This window comes from Lissotriton vulgaris, chromosome 5 (genome assembly GCF_964263255.1).
Source record: "Lissotriton vulgaris chromosome 5, aLisVul1.2, whole genome shotgun sequence".
NCBI classification, from domain to species: Eukaryota; Metazoa; Chordata; class Amphibia; order Caudata; family Salamandridae; genus Lissotriton; species Lissotriton vulgaris.
This window is the reverse complement of record NC_141693.1, coordinates 1761415346-1761433709: the sequence shown is the minus strand read 5'-3', so window position 1 is coordinate 1761433709 and position 18364 is coordinate 1761415346. Positions and strand designations below refer to the sequence as shown.

General features: G+C 48.9%; 1 protein-coding gene across 9 annotated transcripts in view; it reads left to right on the top strand.

The window, feature by feature from the left end:
- Positions 1–18364, top strand: part of NBR1 (NBR1 autophagy cargo receptor) — a 577507-nt gene that overhangs the window by 90144 nt on the left and 468999 nt on the right. The gene's annotated exons all lie outside the window — the stretch shown is intronic.

Sequence of the window (18364 nt, the reverse complement as noted above, 5' to 3'; positions counted from 1 at the left end):
GTCAAAAGGAAGATAAGGAGGTGGCGATGTAGTGAAAATGATATAATAGTCCCACTTAGCAGTAGGTGGTGGAGGATCATGAATTTCTCCTTCTTCAACGTCATCTTCAGGAGAGGACGGATCATCCCTAGGAGGAACCAGGATGATGTGAGTAGAAGGAAGAGGCAACATTGGTGTAGGTGGTACCTGCGGTGGCGGTGGCACAGTAGTCTGTCCCTCTTGGGGTGGGAACCTTTTCTTGTAGTCTGTAAGCATGGCTTTCAGATCTTGAATCAAAGAAGTTGGTATATGAGCAGGTTCTGGTCTAGGACGATCAACATAATACCTGTATTGTTGATATTGTTTAGGAGGAACTGGATAGTAATGTTGGTAGAATTGTTCCTCGGCCTAGCAGTCCTCATCCTCCTCCTGACATTTTACGTTGAGTTCAAAAGGACTATGAGCTGTCCTAAAAGGACCGTCCTCTTTTGTCTCTTCAGTCCAGTGGCGTAGCAAGGTCAGGTGGTACCCGGTGCGGAAAATTTCTTGTCACCCCCGGTGTGACAAAATGCTAAAAATGTGTTTAAAACACATATTTTTGCCACTTTGTCTCTCCTCCTCCCCTCCCCCTCAGTGATTACACTTGTCACCACGCCTTGACAAAATGGCAAAAATTTGTTTAAAACACATTTTTACCATTTTGTCAGCCCCCCTCAGTGATGACACCCGGGTCGGCTCGCACCCCCTTACTACGCCACTGCTTACGTCTCCAGTATGTTACGTGGGGCAAAGGTGATATCTTGCCTGACGATGGAAACTCAGGCCACAGGGTTGTTTTAGTCAATCTGGATACTTGTTGAGGTGTTGACAGTACCGTCTCTGATGCTGTCATTGACACCATCGTCTATCTCTTCGACTGGAGCGGCATCAACAGATCCGTAGTCCACGAACCGTCGTCGGGAATGGTTTCCTCGTCGGAGATGGTTTTCTCATTGACTGTAAAGCCGTTAGCAACAAAGTCGTCGTCGATGTGGCAGCTGTATGCCACTGACAGCGGTGTGCTTGTCGACTGTGATATAGTTCTTGTCAGTGCTGCGGACTTCGACAGTGAAACTGCTGTCGCTGAGGTCTTCGTTGACGGTAATGATGTCGTCGACGATATCAGTTCATTGATGGTGCCGTAGATGAAATAGTCATCGTTGATGTTGAAAGCGTCGGTGGTGATACTGACGCAGAGAAGAATTTTTGATTGGATTTACATCTAGAAAAACCTGAAGAGGCGGTAGACTCCAGGTTAACTATAGAGGGCCCAGAATGTGAATGCAAGACTAGCTCAGAGGAGACTTTAGAATATTTATCTTTTTTTATGAGCTTCTTTAGTCTGATGGGAGGTTTTAAGGTGTTTCTTGACCTCCTAAGACTTCCCCTCATGCGACCTCGGTATCTTTTGGGATCTAGACAAGGTGTCGGTCTCCTCATCAAATGTTGTCCTTCCAGTACTCTTCAGCCACAACAAACGTCTGCCTTCTCTATCTCTCTGAGTTGTGGATGAAAAAGTGCGGCAGAATTTGCACAGTTTTGCCTCATAGTGAGGATAGTGTCAATAAATGCAATCCTTGTGAGGATCATCAATGTGAACCCTCTTCTTACCACAAGAAGTACAAGGGCGAAATAGTCCCTTCCTGTCAGACATGATGTATCTCTAGTAACAAATAAGACTTATCTGTGGAAAGTATGAAAGAACTGGCCAGAGCTCAGGGAGACTCCCTTAACACACAACATGCAGTGAAAATCTGAGGGATTCAGCTTTTCTTGGAAAGGTACTAGAGCGTACAAGTTGCTGATTGGTTGTATCTACAGTTTGGTCCTTTTTTTAAAAAAAGAAGGTAGACAGACTATTAAAGCCATGGTTTCTCCATGATAGCCTATGGAAGTTTTTTAACTACTGCTTTATTTAGATTACTGTAGGACTCCTACTTCAACGAAGGGGAATGATTCAAGCATGTGAATCTATGAAAGATACCCCAATACTAGATGAATGTTATCAACAGATAATAGTAATTTGCACTACTGGTGCTTTACCTTTTTGTGTGTGTGAAAAAAAAACAGGACATTGGCTGTACCTGTTTTATTGTTCCTGACATCATATTAAGAAAATTAACTTTGACAGCGTGTATATTAAGCTTTAAAATGGATAAACCCCTGGGGTAGGACAAAGGTAGTGAAAATAAATCTCTTAAATACCAATATAAGTGTGTCAATCTAATCACAATATCAGAAGTAGGAACAGGCATACAACTCAGCTTTGTGGCTGAAAATATTTAGAACGCCTCACTGAAACAACCAATGGATGCTGGCGAAAAACAACTGTGGAATACTTTCCGGTCTTCTCATCATTGGTGTTTTCTCAGACAGAACTAGTTTGAGAGGAGGTGAAGACGTGCAGGCCCGCAGTGTTTACTTTTTAAAAGAATAAGTGGTAGAGCCCTAAGTTTTGCTCAGAAACTTGCAGTTGGTGCTATCGAAAGTTGAGTGTGCCATATACCAAGGCTACATAGTCTTGATTCCACGTCATGTCTCTTTCATCCACCACTAGACATTCAATGGCCCTTTATTTCTCTGTTTTAGGTTCTTTTTCATCACGGATTTCCTTACTTTTCATAGTTTTCCGTCTTTCCCCTACTCATCCTTTACCTTTTTAGGTCTCTGCCTGCCTAGGCTGCGCTTGCGCAGTCTCGCCGGCGAGATCTTATGTCTCTTAGTGTGGGGCTTGAAGCCCCTCTTCTCCATTGGCTGGCTTCCTAAACGGAAGCCAGCCATTGGAGAAGAGGGCCTTCTGTCAGTTTAAGCCCCGTCATTTTGGGATTCGGGGGCATGTTATTTCATGTTCTTTCATTACATTCCAGCCAATGGGATGAGGAGAGAAAGAAAACCACGCCCCTGAAACAGAAAATCACGGGTCGTTTCTCCGAGGCATTTCTGCTTCACCTCGGAGAAACATGGTGGTGTTCGACTGCCCTCCAGACGGCTTGTTGTTTAAAGAAATCAGGAGTCTCCCGAATCGGGTCTGTTAGCATGCATGCAAATGCATAATGGCTGGGTAATTTAGTTCGTATTATTATTAACAGCAGTGAGATTGAAGTAAAGAAAGTACATTATCATTTTCGCCTCCATGCCCTTAATAGAATGAAACATTTCCTTCACAATAGTTTTTAGTTTAATATATATCCTTTGTCTATCTTTGAGAAAAAAAGTCCTCCTTCCCATTGAGTGTACTGCTTTGTAGTCCTTCTTTCACTTCTATGCACTGGAGTGCGAGAACGTTCGTAGCGCGACTACTTTACGGGATGCAGGGAGTCCATTCACCCTCTAGCACTACGTGATGCCCTTTCTGTGTCTCTGTCATTGCAGCCGGCGTGAACGTCTGTACTTTCGGTTTGCGTGTGGTGCAACCACTGAGCAGGAACGTGCGTGGGTCATCTTTGAGGCACATTACTGTGTATCGTGAAGTCGAAGCCAGACACGATTTGCCTTCCATCTGTACGCAGCCATGCTCGCAGCCTCGCTGGTCCGTCACTGTGCTTTAAGCGGGCAGTAGGTGGCCTGCTCCAGGGTCGCCAGCTGGCTCAGCCTAATCTAACCGCAGGGGAGAGCCGGTGCTTCATATGTCCTTGAAAGAAGTGGCATTCAAGGGCAACCTGCGGCCTATCACATGGAAGCGTGAATACCCGCCAAGTATGATACGAGGACATGAGAAAGAATTGATGTCTACCTGAAGCGGGATGGAATCTTTGGATTCTGTGAAGTAGATCAGTGGGTGTTAGTAGCCTGCTGAGGGATTGCAAGGTCCTCTGGACAAGTGTGGGATAACTGGGTTTTCACTTCAGGCATTAATGTTAGCCTGTTGGGTCGCTGTCGGGGGGTTGTCGTGGCTGGGAAGCGGGGTGATGTTCCTGAGAATGAGTAGTCACTGGGGGAGTTGTTGATAGTTGTCAATCTGTTCTTGGTGGTAGGTTTGTGAAGTGGTTTTGAAGGGGTCGCTGCACGTGATGGGTTAGCCACTGCACTTAATTCGGGAAGGGTGCATGAGAGGCCTTTGTCTCAGGTGCATCACCAAAGGTGCGTGGTAGTCAGAGAGGTGGTGGTGGTGGTAATTGTAGGAGGATTGGCGGAGTTTGGGGTTTGCAGGGGTCTACTCTTTATGGTGGTAGTAGAGGGCAGTGGGTGTTCTCCGCTCAATGGGTCAGCGAAGAAGAAGCGACTGTCTGGGTGCTTGTCACTGAGCAGTTTTACTGGGGTACTAGTATAGACTCACTGCCCGAGTGTGGATCAGCCGGAACTTGCTATAAAGTAGACGCACATGAACACTCTTTCGTTATACTAACATACCAGTCCAGAACGAGGAGTAAATGAGGACACATGCAAGTTTGAAATATTTATTTCTAATGCCGTGTTCTCAGGCGCAGTATCTTAGCTAATAGAAGCAAACATATTATAAGCAACAAGGTTATCAGCATAGTTACTATTCCATAAAATACAAAGGGAGGAAGCATGGTAAAATGCTAAAGGGAAGAAGGCTAAATTACACCTAAATCTTACCCTCCCTTGCTAGTATATTATATTATATCTAAAGAAGGTCTCTTTGGGTTTTAGCAGGGCGACCCCATACCTCTGCTTTTAGTAGAAAGTGATCACATTATCTCCTACACCAACTCTCTGCATGTGAATATTCATCAAGTGTGTCTGCATGCTCTGCGCAGTGCATTATTAAACGCGCCAAAAGCCAGAGTTGGCCACAGCTGTACATGTGTTAGGTCTAAGACGTGCGCTGATCAGACCGAACAACAACCACTGTGTTGAAATAACCTTGAAGGCCTCGGCACTCACTGTACAGACATAGCTTACCAAGCAAAGCTGATACTATAGGAAAAACATATTATTCTCGTGTGAAGCAAACAAATCTGCTAGGCTCAAAGCACTAATAACAATATGTGCCGTGTGCAGAAGCAGCAGAAAGGAAAGATGGCGTTTAAACTTCTAATAAGCTCATGCTAAGTTAACACAGTGTGATGGCAAAGCCTATCTCCATGACAGTTTGATGCAGCCAGGTACATTCATGAGTAGAATGCGGTGCCGATTGCAGAATGTATCAGCATACTTAATTCATGTGTTAATAAATCGTATACAGTTGTGATGTTGTTGTTTTTTTTAATTTGTAACCTAGGAATGGTTTAGATAATTCAAGGGGGAAACCTGTGGACGTGCCTAGCTTGGTTTTTGCACTCTAACATTTGTTGTGGTATTAAGACTAGATGGGATTAGTAAACGGCCAAAACCATTGGTAACTATATTACTTGATCTAATCACGCTGCCAAGTATGTTAGGTTACCATGCGTGCAGTAACCTCTGTCCGTGGTACTCTCTCTCTCCATGGTGTCCCACAGTACTGGCGCTCTCAGGTGCGTAGCGGAGTGACTCACCTTTAGCATTTCATTTACTCATGCGTTCAGAGCAGTAGTAAGAGTGTCATTTATTAGTATCATTAGGCTGGTTCTTTCTGTGTGTGTGTGTGTGTGTGTGTGTGTGGCTCTGTGTGTGTGTGTGGTTCTCTGTGTGTGTGTGGTTCTGTCTGTGTGTGGCTCTGTGTGTGTGTGTGTGGCTCTGTGTGTGTGTGGCTCTGTGTATGTGTGTGGCTCTGTGTGTGTGTGTGGCTCTGTCTGTGTGTGTGTGTGTGGCTCTGTGTGTGTGTGGCTCTGTCTGTGTGCGTGTCTGTGTGTGTAGCTATGTGTGTGTGGGTGTGTGTGGCTCAGTCTGTGTGCGTGTCTCTGTGTGCGTGTAGCTATGTGTGTGTGTGTTTGTGTGGCTCTGTGTGTGGGTGCAAATGCAATAGGTCTCGCATTTGCGATAGATTAGGCTATTGGCATTGTAAAATGACAATGCCATTTATTTATATGTTTTAAAAACTAAAATAATGTCATGAGCAATGCCAATAGCTCTAACATTAACAAAGACGAGGCCATTGCATTGTAAATGCTTGCTCTGTTAGTCTCTCTTACTCTGGGTCAAAATCTGATGACGAAAAATAAGTACTTGTCCCCAAAAATTATTCTACCTGCAGCCACCTGCTCAAATTAGGCACTGTTGACCCTAAACGCAAATCTGGTAAATAAAATAATAAAAGTGGTTCAAAAACATCTATGTCCTTTGCAGGAGGATTTTGAAACTCAAGACCTCGGCATTTTTAGGTTTTGCCTGCAATTGCGCACGTAGTGCGCATGCGCTAAAAAACCTTATGAGTCTTATGTGGGATCGATGACCCGCCCCCGGCTCCTATTGGCTAGCTCCATAAATGGAGGCTAGCCATTGGGAGCGTGATCTGTCCATCAAGGCCGGACCAGATTCGTGGGCGTTCCCGCAATTTTTTTCCTTCTCCACCCACTTCTGATCGTCATCGCGGCCGTGGGCGGGGTTTATTTTTTTTGGTCGTCCACGTTTGTTTTTCCCATTCTGCGGCCGACCGCCGCCGGAGGAAGTCCAGGTGAGTGCTTGTTTTTTTCTTTGCCTTCCCGCCCCCCTCCCGCTGTCCGTTCCCGCCCCCTCCTGCTGTCTGTTCAAGCCCCCCCTCCTGTCTGTCCCCCCCCCCCCGCTGTCCGTGTGCCCGACTTGTTGTAGATGACATTATCCCTAGCTGCAGAATAGCGGCGTCTGCTGGGATATGCGATTATTTAATCCCCCTCAGAAAATAGATTTAGCAAACGTTTTTTGCACCTTGGATAGTAATCCGTATTTTCTCACGCCCAGATGTTTATAAACCGGTTTGGGGTTTGTGGAAGGATCAACAATGTTGTAACTAACACAGTAGGCACTGCTTGTGCTCATAAGTATAGAAAAATCAATTTCCTTCACAGTTATTTAAGCGTACACAATTGCGTTTTTATGACAATCGGGGTATACGTCAGTCTGAGCCTTATAATAATCTGCCTTCATCACTGAGTATGCTCCAGGGTGTCGAAAAGACTGCTGTGTAGGTGAGATGGCACTTGTCAACTTTGTAAGGAGTTCTACTATGGAAACATGTATTCTGTTTGATTCTTTTGGGTGGCAAGTTCTGAATTTTATTGTGCTTTTGCCTGTACGGGACGAATACATGGAGAGAGTAATAAGGAAATGACTCGACCAGTAATAAAAAAAAGTATCCACAATAATCCTACGGTTGCAAGCCTCATAACTGGTTCGTTTTTTTGGCCTCACTCCTTAATTTACATTTAGGTTTACAATATTAGTTGAAATGCAGCTTGGAGTTAGCAGCAGTGGTCCAGTTAATACGTCACACTAGTGAGTGGTAAAGTGAAAAGACATGTGTTCAGGCATATTGGAAAGTGTTAAATAGATCACTGCCTTACAACTTCATATGTGCTAGTGGCTGACAAGGCTTACTTTTGAAGAAAAGCCTGCAGGCAATCAAGACTCTGTTCATCGGTGTGCAAACATAGGGTGTTATCTTTGAATACTTTTTTTTTTAATTCTTTCTAATTATTTTGCGTTCTAAGATAGGTCACTCATGGCTCCATAACACGTTAGTCATCTTGGGCAGGGTAAAGAATGGTAAAGTTAGCAAAGTATTCAGAGCATGCTGTCTGTATGTACATATGCAGGATTGGTCTTTTTTTAATGCTTTTCCTAATTTTTTTCCCCCGTACTTTAATTATTTTACTGTTCCTTGAAAACAATTCTTTGGCTTACCTGGTTAGAAAACTGATGAAGTGCTATCAAACAAAACCATCATTGCAAAAGCCAAAACCGCTAAGGCCGGATTATAAAGCCAGACTCTTTGGCTTTGCCAGTGCTCGTTATTGGTTTAGGTACAGTTCTCAGTGGCAGTAGAGTAGCGTTTTAACTTACTCTTTTCCGGAATTCTTCATGCACAAACTGATATCCAGTACCTGTTGCTGATGCCTACAATTCTCCATACCTTTGTAATTCTTATGAGAAATGTACTCATTTTAATTGAATCTACAAAGGTTATAATATTGTGTGGGAAGGTCAAAATACAAACCGATTCTCTACTTTTCAGACCACAATTGTTGAAATAGTTTGCATGCTGAATTTCAGGTTAGTGGGCCTGCACCTAGTTAAAACTAGTAACTTCGGACCAGTCAATAAAGTGGACATCATGAAAATCTAGGCTTAAAATGAGAGAGGCGAGTGACTTGGGAGTGGAGAGTGACTAGGGAGTGGAGAGTGACTAGGGAGTGGAGAGTGCCTAGGGAGTGCAGAGTGCCTAGGGAGTGCAGAGTGCCTAGGGAGTGCAGAGTGCCTAGGGAGTGCAGAGTGCCTAGGGAGTGCAGAGTGCCTAGGGAGTGGGGAGTGCATAGGGAGTGGAGAGTGCATAGTGCATAGGGAGTGGAGAGTGCATAGGGAGTGGAGAGTGGAGAGTGCATAGGGAGTGCAGAGTGCATAGGGAGTGGAGAGTGCAGAGTGCATAGGGAGTGGAGAGTGCAGAGTGCATAGGGAGTGCATAGGGAGTGGAGAGTGCATAGGGAGTGGAGAGTGCATAGGGAGTGGAGAGTGCAGAGTGCATAGGGAGTGGAGAGTGGAGAGTGCATAGGGAGTGGAGAGTGGAGAGTGCATAGAGAGTGGAGAGTGCATAGGGAGTGCAGAGTGCATAGGGAGTGGAGAGTGCAGAGTGCATAGGGAGTGGAGAGTGCATAGGGAGTGCATAGGGAGTGGAGAGTGCATAGGGAGTGGAGAGTGCATAGGGAGTGGAGAGTGCAGAGTGCATAGGGAGTGGAGAGTGCATAGGGAGTGGAGAGTGGAGAGTGCATAGGGAGTGCAGAGTGCATAGGGAGTGGAGAGTGCAGAGTGCATAGGGAGTGGAGAGTGCAGAGTGCATAGGGAGTGCATAGGGAGTGGAGAGTGCATAGGGAGTGGAGAGTGCATAGGGAGTGGAGAGTGCATAGGGAGTGGAGAGTGCATAGGGAGTGCAGAGTGCATAGGGAGTGGAGAGTGCAGAGTGCATAGGGAGTGGAGAGTGCAGAGTGCATAGGGAGTGCATAGAGAGTGGAGAGTGCATAGAGAGTGGAGAGTGCATAGGGAGTGGAGAGTGCATAGGGAGTGGAGAGTGCATAGGGAGTGGAGAGTGCAGAGTGCATAGGGAGTGGAGAGTGGAGAGTGCATAGGGAGTGCAGAGTGGAGAGTGCATAGGGAGTGGAGAGTGCATAGGGAGTGGAGAGTGCATAGGGAGTGGAGAGTGGAGAGTGCATAGGGAGTGGAGAGTGGAGAGTGCATAGGGAGTGGAGAGTGCATAGGGAGTGGAGAGTGCGTAGGGAGTGGAGAGTGCGTAGGGAGTGGAGAGTGGAGAGTGCATAGGGAGTGGAGAGTGCATAGGGAGTGGAGAGTGCATAGGGAGTGGAGAGTGCGTAGGGAGTGGAGAGTGCGTAGGGAGTGGAGAGTGCGTAGGGAGTGGAGAGTGCGTAGGGAGTGGAGAGTGCGTAGGGAGTGGAGAGTGCGTAGGGAGTGGAGAGTGCATAGGGAGTGGAGAGTGCATAGGGAGTGGAGAGTGCATAGGGAGTGGAGAGTGCAGAGTGCAGAGTGCATAGGGAGTGGAGAGTGCAGAGTGCATAGGGAGTGGAGAGTGCAGAGTGCATAGGGAGTGGAGAGTGCAGAGTGCATAGGGAGTGGAGAGTGGAGAGTGCATAGGGAGTGGAGAGTGGAGAGTGCATAGGGAGTGGAGAGTGCATAGGGAGTGGAGAGTGCAGAGTGCATAGGGAGTGGAGAGTGGAGAGTGCATAGGGAGTGGAGAGTGCATAGGGAGTGGAGAGTGCATAGGGAGTGGAGAGTGCATAGGGAGTGGAGAGTGCATAGGGAGTGGAGAGTGCATAGGGAGTGGAGAGTGCAGAGTGCATAGGGAGTGGAGAGTGAAGAGTGCATAGGGAGTGGAGAGTGAAGAGTGCATAGGGAGTGGAGAGTGGAGAGTGCATAGGGAGTGGAGAGTGAAGAGTGCATAGGGAGTGGAGAGTGGAGAGTGCATAGGGAGTGGAGAGTGGAGAGTGCATAGGGAGTGGAGAGTGCAGAGTGCATAGGGAGTGGAGAGTGAAGAGTGCATAGGGAGTGGAGAGTGGAGAGTGCATAGGGAGTGGAGAGTGCATAGGGAGTGCAGAGTGCAGAGTGCATAGGGAGTGCAGAGTGCAGAGTGCAGAGTGCATAGGGAGTGGAGAGTGGAGAGTGCATAGGGAGTGGAGAGTGCATAGGGAGTGGAGAGTGGAGAGTGCATAGGGAGTGGAGAGTGGAGAGTGCATAGGGAGTGGAGAGTGGAGAGTGCATAGGGAGTGGAGAGTGGAGAGTGCATAGGGAGTGGAGAGTGCGTAGGGAGTGGAGAGTGCGTAGGGAGTGGAGAGTGCGTAGGGAGTGGAGAGTGCGTAGGGAGTGGAGAGTGCGTAGGGAGTGGAGAGTGCGTAGGGAGTGGAGAGTGCGTAGGGAGTGGAGAGTGCGTAGGGAGTGGAGAGTGCATAGGGAGTGGAGAGTGCATAGGGAGTGGAGAGTGCATAGGGAGTGGAGAGTGCATAGGGAGTGGAGAGTGCATAGGGAGTGGAGAGTGCAGAGTGCATAGGGAGTGGAGAGTGCAGAGTGCATAGGGAGTGGAGAGTGGAGAGTGCATAGGGAGTGGAGAGTGGAGAGTGCATAGGGAGTGGAGAGTGGAGAGTGCATAGGGAGTGGAGAGTGCATAGGGAGTGGAGAGTGCAGAGTGCATAGGGAGTGGAGAGTGGAGAGTGCATAGGGAGTGGAGAGTGCATAGGGAGTGGAGAGTGCATAGGGAGTGGAGAGTGCATAGGGAGTGGAGAGTGCATAGGGAGTGGAGAGTGCATAGGGAGTGGAGAGTGCAGAGTGCATAGGGAGTGGAGAGTGAAGAGTGCATAGGGAGTGGAGAGTGGAGAGTGCATAGGGAGTGGAGAGTGCATAGGGAGTGCAGAGTGCAGAGTGCATAGGGAGTGCAGAGTGCAGAGTGCATAGGGAGTGGAGAGTGGAGAGTGCATAGGGAGTGGAGAGTGCATAGGGAGTGGAGAGTGCATAGGGAGTGGAGAGTGGAGAGTGCATAGGGAGTGGAGAGTGCATAGGGAGTGGAGAGTGGAGAGTGCATAGGGAGTGGAGAGTGGAGAGTGCATAGGGAGTGGAGAGTGCGTAGGGAGTGGAGAGTGCGTAGGGAGTGGAGAGTGCGTAGGGAGTGGAGAGTGCATAGGGAGTGGAGAGTGCGTAGGGAGTGGAGAGTGCGTAGGGAGTGGAGAGTGAGTGGAGAGTGCAGAGTGCATAGGGAGTGGAGAGTGCAGAGTGCATAGGGAGTGGAGAGTGCAGAGTGGAGAGTGCATAGGGAGTGGAGAGTGGAGAGTGCATAGGGAGTGGAGAGTGCATAGGGAGTGCAGAGTGGAGAGTGCATAGGGAGTGGAGAGTGCAGAGTGCATAGGGAGTGGAGAGTGGAGAGTGCATAGGAAGTGGAGAGTGCAGAGTGGAGAGTGCATAGGGAGTGGAGAGTGGAGAGTGCATAGTGAGTGGAGAGTGGAGAGTGCATAGGGAGTGGAGAGTGCATAGGGAGTGGAGAGTGCATAGGGAGTGGAGAGTGCATAGGGAGTGGAGAGTGGAGAGTGCATAGTGAGTGGAGAGTGCAGAGTGCATAGGGAGTGGAGAGTGCATAGGGAGTGGAGAGTGCATAGGGAGTGGAGAGTGCATAGGGAGTGGAGAGTGGAGAGTGCATAGGGAGTGGAGAGTGCATAGGGAGTGGAGAGTGCGTAGGGAGTGGAGAGTGGAGAGTGCATAGGGAGTGGAGAGTGGAGAGTGCAGAGTGCATAGGGAGTGGAGAGTGCAGAGTGCATAGGGAGTGGAGAGTGCATAGGGAGTGGAGAGTGGAGAGTGCATAGGGAGTGGAGAGTGCATAGGGAGTGGAGAGTGCATAGGGAGTGGAGAGTGCGTAGGGAGTGGAGAGTGCTAGAGAGTGCAGAGTGAGTAGGGAGTGCTAGGGAGTGCAGAGTGACTGCATGAATGTTTCAACAACGTTCATGTTCAAAAACTATCACTTTAAAAAAAAAAAGCTCTCAATGCCGGGAAGTTATCAGATGTTCTGCTGTGAAACACTACGGTATGTTTATGAAATAAACTTTTTTGAATATTGAAGAGACGTTGTCGCATTTTTTTTGCAACGTTTTTTTGCAAGATATCTTTAAAAATAATCTTTCTAAAGTTAAATGGTGAAGCATATATTCTTTGCTTCTTTTCTTTTACTTCAGTTAGCAAGTTAAATGCCAACTAGTTTATTCAGTCTCGCCTGAGGCAGGGCACCTGCACCATCACTAGTGGGTCTGTTCTTTATAAAAATAAAAAACTTAAAAAGGTCCTACAGCCTGATTGTTACTTAGCATTGATTGACTTCATTGTCACTCTCATTTCCCTGCTTCTCCTTGATAATAGTGTGTTCCGGTTTCACTTTCTTTGCCCTCTTCTTTTTGTGTTCATCTCTTCAATGGAGCATGAACCAAGTACTGATTGATTACATTATTTGTGTCCTTCTGCTGCTCTTCCTCAGAATCAGGTACTTTTTTTCTTGCTTCCCCACCTCATGACAGAGAGTTTTTTTCTGGTTTTGAATAGAAGGGTGACAAGGGAGCCAGTTGCTTTCAGATAAACGGGTCTGTAAAATATGTACACTGTTTTGAAATGACCGTGTCTTTAGGGAATGCACTGGTCTAGTTTTGGAGCAATAATTTATTTAAGATTTTATGCCCTGATATTGCGTTGTGCACATCCAGGGTGCCTATCGATACAAGCGGTATTTTATTGTACTTCTGTGTTGACTTCACCTTTCCCCCACTCGCCGTCCATGTTGCATTTAGCCAGCCTCCCCTCCCATCCTCAGTCTACGTTGGCCTTAGCCAGCTCTCCCTCTGTCTGTGATGCCTTAGCCAGACCTCCCTCCCATCCTCAGTTTGTGTTGGCCTTAGCCAGCTCTCCCTCCGTCTGTGTTAACCTTAACCAGCCCTCCCTCCCATCCTCAGTCTGTGTTGGCCTTAGCCAGCTCTCCCTCCTTCTGTGGTGCCTTGGCCAGCCCTCCCTCCCATCCTCAGCCTTTGTTGGCCGTAGTCAGTTGTCCTTCCATCCGTGTTGCCTTAACCATCCCTCCCTCCCATCCTCAGTCTGTGTTGGCCTTAGCTGGCTGTCCTTCTGTCCGTGTTGCCTTAGCCAGCCCTCCCTCCCATCCTCAGTCTGCGTTGGCCTTAGCCACCCCTCCCTCCCATCCTCAGCCTGTGTTGGCCTTAGCCAGCTGTCCGTCTGTCCCTGTTTCCTTAGCCAGCCCTCCCTCCCATCCTCTGTCTGTATTGGCCTTAGCCAGCCCTCCGGCTCATCTTTAGTTTATGGTGGCCTTAGCCAGCTCTCCCTCTGTCCATATCCTCCCATCCTCAGCCTGTGTTCACCTTAGCCATTCCTCCCTCCCCTCCTCAGTCTGTGTTGGCCTTAGCTAGCCCTCCCTCCCCCATCCTCAGTCTCTGTTGGCCTTAGGCAGCTGTCCTTCCGTCCATGTTGCCTCAGCCAGCCCTTCCTCCCATCCGTAAGCTGTGCTGGCCTTAGCCTGCCCTCCCTCCCATCTTCAGACTGTGGTGGCCTTAGCCAGCTTTCCCTCCGTCCATATTGCACTCAGCGCTTAGATACCTCTGGGTGATATAGCGCTATATAAGCTTATAACATAACATAACATAACATAACATTTAGCCAGCTCCTCCACCCATCCTCAGTCTGTGTTTGCCTTAACCAGCCCCTCCTCTTATCCTCAGTCTGTGTTGGCCTAAGCCAGCCCTCCTTCCCATCCTCGGTCTATGTTGGCCTTAGCCAGCCCTCCCTCCCATACTCAGTCTGTGGTGGCCTTAGCCAGCTGTCCCTCCATCCATATTGCATTTAGCCAGCCCTCCCTCCCATCCTCAGTCTGTGTTGGCCTTAGCCATCCCCATCTCCCATCCCCAGTATGTGTCAAGTCAAGTCAAGTCAAAGAATTTGTATAGCGCACTACATACCCAGAGGGTCTCAAGGCGCTTAGGAAGGGGAGGAGGATTATTCGTCAAATATCCACGTTTTAAGTTGCTTTCTGAATGCTAGGTGGTTCTGGGTAAGGCGAAGGTAAGTAGGGAGTGAGTTCCATGTTTTAGCAGCCAGGTATGAGAAGGATCTGCCTCCCATGGTGGTCTTGTTGATGCGAGGTACAGTGGCGAGGGCTTGGCTGGAAGAACGTAGTTGGCGGGAGGGGGTGTAGAAGGACAGTCGTGAGTTGAGGCATTCTGGTCCGATGTCGTAGAGTGATTTGTGTGCGTGGGTTAGCAGTCGGAAAGTGATTCTCTTATTGACGGGTAGCCAGTGGAGGTCTTTCAGGTGACCAGAGATGTGTTCGTTGCGCGGGATGTCTAATATGATCCTGGCTGAGGCGTTTTGGATTCGTTGGAGTTTCTTCTGGAGTTTAGCGGTAGTACCTGCGTAGAGGGTGTTTCCGTAGTCCAGTCGGCTCGTTACCAGAGCATGAGTGACTGTTTTCCTGGTTTCGGTGGGGATCCAGCGAAATGTTTTTTTGAGCATGCGAAGAATGTTGAAGCAGGATGAGGATACGGCGCTGACCTGTTTGTTCATTGAGAGGGAAGAATCCAGGATGACGCCCAGGTTCCGTGCGTGGTCTGTCGGGATGGGTGCTTTTCCAAGGGCTTCCGGCCACCAAGAGTCGTCCCATGCAGAGGGGGATGTACCTAATATGAGGACTTCTGTTTTATCTGAGTTCAGTTTCAGACGGCTGTGTTTCATCCATTCGGCAACTTCTTTCATTCCTTCGTGTAGGTTAGTTTTGGCGGTGCTGGGGTCATTGGTGATAGAAAGGATTAGTTGAGTGTCATCCGCGTAAGAGATGATGTTGAGGTTGTGTTGGCGGGCGATGGTCGCGAGGGGGCTCATGTATACGTTGAAGAGGGTGGGGCTGAGTGAAGATCCTTGTGGTGCGCCACAGATGACTTCAGTGGCCTCGGACTTGAATGGTGGAAGGCGGACTCTCTGGGTTCTTCCGGTGAGGAACGAGGTGATCCATTCAAGTGCTTTTCCTTGTATTCCGATGTTACTGAGGCGTTGTAAAAGGGTGCTGTGGCAGACTCTGTCGAATGCTGCAGAGAGGTCGAGGAGGATGAGGGCGACAGTGTCTCCATTGTCCAGTAGAGTTCGAATGTCGTCTGTTGCTGCGATGAGGGCGGTCTCAGTGCTGTGTTTTGCTCGGAAGCCAGATTGTGAGGAGTCGAGGGATTTGTTGGCTTCGAGGAAAGCGGCGAGCTGGTTGTTGACGGCTTTCTCGATGACTTTGGCCGGGAATGGAAGGAGCGAGATGGGGCGGTAATTTTTGAGTTTGGTGGGGTCCGCTGTGGGTTTTTTCAGAAGGGCGGTGAGTTCGGCGTGTTTCCAGCTTTCCGGGAAGGTGGCGAAGTTGAAGGAGCAGTTGATGACGTCTCGGAGGTGCGGTGCTATGACGGAGTCTGCTTTGTTGAAGATGTGGTGAGGACATGGGTCTGTGGGGGATCCTGAGTGGATGGAGTTCATCAGGCGGATGGTGTCCTCAGTGGAGATTGGGTTCCAATCGTTAAGGGTGTTCACGGGAGGAGAATGTTCAGCATATGGTTGGGTGGGTTGGTCTCCGGGTTGGTTGTCGAAGCTGTTGTGGATGTCTGCAATCTTGTTGTGGAAGAATGAGGCTAGGGAGTCGCAGAGGGCTTGAGAGGGGGTGATGTCGTTGGAGTTGGCCGAGGGATTGGAAAATTCCTTGACGATGTTGAAAAGTTCCTTGCTGTTGTGGGCGTTGTTGTCAAGTCGATCCTTGAATGCTGTTTTCTTGGCCTTTCGGATTAGTTGGTGGTGTGTGCGGGTGGCGTTTTTGAAGGCGTCCTTGGTGCTAGTGGTTGGGTCTTTTTTCCAGGCCTTTTCAAGGGAGCGGCAAAGTTTCTTGGACTTCTTAAGATCATCGTTGAACCATGAGGCCTTCTTGTTGCCAGGTTTGCTTTGACGTTTTTTCAGTGGTGCTAAGGTGTCGGCGGTGTTGGATAACCATAGGGTGAAGTTGGCGGCGGCTTGGTCTGGGTTAGAAGAGTGGGCTGGGGTGTTTAGAAGGAGCGATGAGGAGATCTGGTCGATGGTGATTTTGTTCCAGTTTCTTTGCAGAGTAGGTTGGAGGTGGTTGATGGGTTTCGGCTTGTTGTAGGTGAAGTGAACGCAGCTGTGGTCAGTCCAGAGGAGGTCCGTAGTGTGGCTGAAGGAGACATGATTGCTGGAGGTGAAGATGGGGTCGAGTGTGTGACCTGCGATGTGGGTGGGGGAAGTGACCAGTTGTTTAAGTCCGAGGTTGGCGAGGTTGTCCAAGAGGGTGGTGGTGTTGCGGTCGTTGATCTTTTCAAGGTGAAAGTTGAGGTCTCCCAGAAGGATGTAGTCTTTGGAGGGGAGCGCGTGTGGAGTGATGAAGTCCGTGATGTCTTCACTGAATTTTGCGCGGGGTCCTGGTGGTCTGTAGAGGAGGGTGCCTCTGAGTGTGGTCTTGGGGTCGATGTGGATCTGGAAGTGAAGGTGTTCGGAGTTGGCGAGGTTGGCGTCAGAGCTGGTTGAGATGCGGATTGATTTCTTATGGACGATAGCGATTCCTCCTCCTGTGTGGCCGGTACTGTCCTTGCGAGTGATCTTATAGTCTTCAGGGATGGCAATGGTGATGTCAGGGGCGGAGGAGGCGTTCATCCAAGTTTCCGTTAGGAAGGCGACGTCTGGAGAGATGGTGTCTAGTAGATTCCAGAGGTCAATGGCGTGTCTGTGGACCGAGCGGGTGTTGAGAAGGATGCATTGTAGGTGGTTGGGGTCGGGAATCTGTGGAGTGGTCGTAGCGGAGATGTTGTCGGTGCCGCTGAATTTGCAGGAGTAGCAGGAGAAAGGTCCATGGGTGTGTCCAGGAGCGGCTTGGACGCAGTTGGGGGCGCGACCGGGGTTAAGGGCTAGGAGGGTGGCGGCATCGTAGGTAATGCGGGAGGGCTGGGCAGTGCGAGGGGCAGGGGGTCTGGCGCTGGGCGCGGTCCAGGCGCGGACGGGCGTAGACGGGCTTACCTTTGGCGCACCTTCGGCGCGAATGGGGCGCGGTCGCTGCGCGTGAACGCTGCGCGCGGGATGAACTGTCATATATGGAGAGTGGAGGGGGAGGGGCGAGGGCGTCTCAGCTGGGAGGCGGGGCGGGCACACGAGGACGACGACAACAACAAACAAAATGGAGGCGGAGGGGGGAGCACAGCGGAGCGCTAGAGGCAAACCCGCTGATAACGTCTGGAAAGCAGTCACAAATACACAGAGCGCAAATGAGGCAAAGCGCTAATAAGGCACAAAGCAGGCGAAATGAAATGGCAAAATTCGAGCATAAAAACAGAGCGCTAATGAAGTTCACAATTCAGGGAAATAAACAGAGCGCAGATGAAGCAAAGCGCTAATATAGTACACAGCAGGCGAAATGAAATGGCTAATTCATTTAGCCAGCTCTCCCGCCGTCCATATTGCATTTAGCCAGAACCTCCTCCAATCCTCAGTCTGTGTTGGCCTTAGCCAGCCCCTCCTCCCATCCTCCGCCATTGTTGGCCTTAGCCAGCACCTCCTCCCACCCTCAGTCTGAGTTGGCCTTAGCCAGCACCTCCTCCCATTCTCAGTCTGTGTTGACCTTAGCCAGCCAGCCCTCCCATCCTCAGTCTGTGTTGGCCTTAGCCAGCCCCTCCTCTCATCCTCAGTCTGTGTTGGCCTTAGCCAGCCCCTCCTCCCATCCTCAGTCTGGGAACTCTGCACTAGGGTAGTGGAACATAAATCAACGATAAGAAATAAAAAAATAAATGCCCCGCTTGTAGAGCATTGCGAAGAAAAGAACCACAACTGTGAAGATTTAAAGTGGTTTTGTGTTAGAAAAAATTAGGATAAATAGACGAGGTGGTGACACTGAAGTTAAGCGAAAGATCAGGGAACAGTGGTTCATGTGTTACCTTAACACTGTAGAAACTGGATTGAATACAAGAGAAGATTGGGCAAAAATCATACAAAGATAGATGTCAATCCAGTATAGTGTTTCTTATTTGTAACACTCAGCCCCTTCACAGTTTAGAAACATTATCACAAATTAGATTAGATTTGACATACAAATACATCATTCCTCTGGGGAACGCACGCATTCCGTTTAAAGCATAGTGGACTGTAACAATTTGGGGTGCCAGAATAAATTCATTCAGAAACCACGTAAACATTAGATTGTGGTAGTTTTGTAAAGTCAACCCTATATATCTGTGTTATTCACCGAGCAATATGAGGTAAAAATGGAGCT